We start from the raw sequence: 2,957 nt of genomic DNA on the forward strand, positions 1-2,957 counted from the left end.
GGGAAGACATATTGACCCCACCAGAGAATGAACAGTGTTAGGTAAAGGCAGGAGTCATGAAATGAGAGAAAACAAAAAAACAAAAACGAAAACAACAACCTTGTCTCTTTTAAAGCTAACCCCAGTGACAGGGCCCTGAATCCTAAATATTTTGCTGAAAAATATCTTTGTCTGAATAGCCCAGAATTATCCCAGGGAGCCTGTGCGCTAAAATCTGAAAGTCTGCCCTGGGGAATAATCATCTATATAGAGAGGCTGATCTGAGGTTGAGTGTCTATGAGATTTAGCACAACAAACTCCGAAAGAAAAGCAGCAGGTGGAGTAAATAGAATGGCCAACCCAGAACTCACATTTTGAACTATAAACATTAAACACCCAGAGAAAAACAATGCAAAGCTTTAAACTCTCAAAGCGTTCCCCTAATGACAGACTTCTAGCAAGGCCACAACTCCTAAACCTCCCCACCAGCACCCTTAACCGGGGGCCAACCATTCCAGTGTGTGAGATAATGGGGGACATTTTCCATTCGAACCATCACAAGTACTGTACCTGAATCCCTGTTGGCGAGGGAGGGCAGCCAGATAAGCCGAACAACCTGGGAGTCTGGGACAAACAGGTATTAGGAATATAGATATAGAGGTATGTAGAAAAGGACACCCATTAATCCATTTGGAGTTCTTTGGGATCTGGGCCTGGAGAGTAGATGATTACAGCTTCGTGTGTGAATCTGAGGTCCTGGACTTGTCTACATCCTCTGTAAGGTTTCTCCCTGAACAGATGTGTTATAGGGACTCTTACTAGCCCTGCTTTTAGATAGGGTATGATACAAGCACTGTCCTGCCTCAGGCTTTCTTCATTATTCAGTAGTAGTAGTAGTAGTAGTAGCAGCAGCATTGAGATAGGTTTTCACTATGTTGCTGTAATTGGCCTGGAATTTGCTACGGAGACCAGAATGGTCCTGAATTCACAGATTTCACTTGCCTCTGCATCCCAAGTGCTGAAATTAGTCACCACACCTGGCCTTATTTTATATAAGGTATATATATTTATATACACCTTAGTTCAAGTACCCACAGAGACCAGATGGCACTGTAACGCTGAGAATGGCCTCCATGTTTGAGTGCTTGGTCCCTATTGATGGGACTGTTTGAGAAGGATTAGGAGGTGTGGCTGTTTTGGAAGGGGTGTGTTGATAGGGTTGGCTTTGAGGTTTCAAAAGCCTCATGCCATTCCCAGCGCTCTCTAGCTGCTTCTATTGTGGATGAAGATGTGAGCACAAGATGTGAACTCTCAGCCTTTTCCCCTTTTCTGCCACCATACCCTTGTCCACCATCAAGGACTCCAACCCCCTGAAGTCATGAGGCCAATAAATGATTTCTTTGTTGTCTTGTTTTGCTTTCTGAGACAGAGTTTCTTTGTGCAGCCCTGGTTCTCCTGGAACTCACTGTGTAGACCAGGCTGGCCTTGAACTCAGAGATCCTCCTGCCTCTGCCTCTCAAGTGCTGGGATTAAAAACATGTGCCATGTTTAAATGCTTTCTTGTCTTAAATGCTTTCTTTTATAAATTGTCTCAGGTGGTGTTTTGGTCTTAGCAATAAAAAATAGTGTAATCTCTCTGGAGTTGGAATTACAGGCAGTTGTGATTCTCTCAGTGCGGTCTCTGGAACCAAACTCAGATCCTCTGTAGGGATGGCAAGCGCTGTCAACCACCAACCAGCTCTCCAGCCGTGTGCTCCGGTTTTAAAAGGAAATAGGGAGGGATTGTAAGTGGATTTTAATAGGGGAAGTTGTTTGCCCTTCCACTCTGTCCCTTGATGGCTCATACACTCAGATTAATTTCAGTCTCTATTTAAAAAGGATGAGTCTTCATCCTGGGGCCATAGAGATGAGTGGTCTCCAGGTGAGGCATGATGCTTTGTCCCAAAAGGGGTCTAGGCCTCTCAGGCACTATAGGAAGGCATCTAAGAAGAGGAAATGTGCACTGGTTTCCTTCTGACACAAAGCCATGTAGGAGAGGAAGAGTTTATTGATTTACAGTTCTAGGCTGCAGCCCACTGTTGAAGGAAGTCAAGGCAGGAACTCCAGCATCTAGTAACATTACATCTACAATCTGGACACAGAAAAATGAACATACCCATGCTGCCTGCTTTCTACCACCAGAATCCTCTGTCTAGGGAATGGCACTGCCCACAATGGGCTGGTTTGCCTTTATCAATTAATAATCAATACAACTCCCTAGTCAGGTGAATACCTTTAATCCCAGCACATGGGAGGCAGAGGTAGGTGGACCTCTGAGTTTGAGGCCAGCCTCTTCTACAGAGCACGTTCCAGGCCTACACAGAGAACCCTTGTCTCAAATGAACAAACAAACACCCCCCAAACCCCACCACAAACAACATACACCCCTCAAAAACAAACAAACACACACACAAACAAAACTAACAACAATCAAACCAGACAAAAACAAAAACAGGGGCTGGAGAGATGTCTCAGCAGTCAAGAGAACCTGCTGCTCTTGGAGAGAACCTGAATTCAGTTCCCAAAGCAAATCCTGTTGCTTAGAATCATCTGTAACTTTAGTTCCACGGGGTTTGATACCCCTTCTGGCTTCTCTGCGCACCAGACACACACATGGTGCACACATATGCCAGCATGCAAAACACTCATATACATAAAATAAATAATTCTTTTTGAGACAGAGTCTCACTATGTATTTATGGCTATCCTGGGACTCACTACATAGACCAGGTTGGCTTTGAACTTGCAAATATCCACCTGCCTCTATAAATCAATTTCTTAAAAAACAAAAAACAAAAAACAAAAAGTGTCAGGAATACAGATCAGCGGTAGATTATTTATTTGTCTAGCACATAGAAGCCCTGTCCAGACCAATCTGTGAATTTCCTGGTAAGAAAAGAGAATAAGAAGGCTAGAATTTGCCTCCACTGAATCTAAGT

This window comes from Mus caroli, chromosome 2, assembly GCF_900094665.2.
Source record: "Mus caroli chromosome 2, CAROLI_EIJ_v1.1, whole genome shotgun sequence".
NCBI lineage: Eukaryota > Metazoa > Chordata > Mammalia > Rodentia > Muridae > Mus > Mus caroli.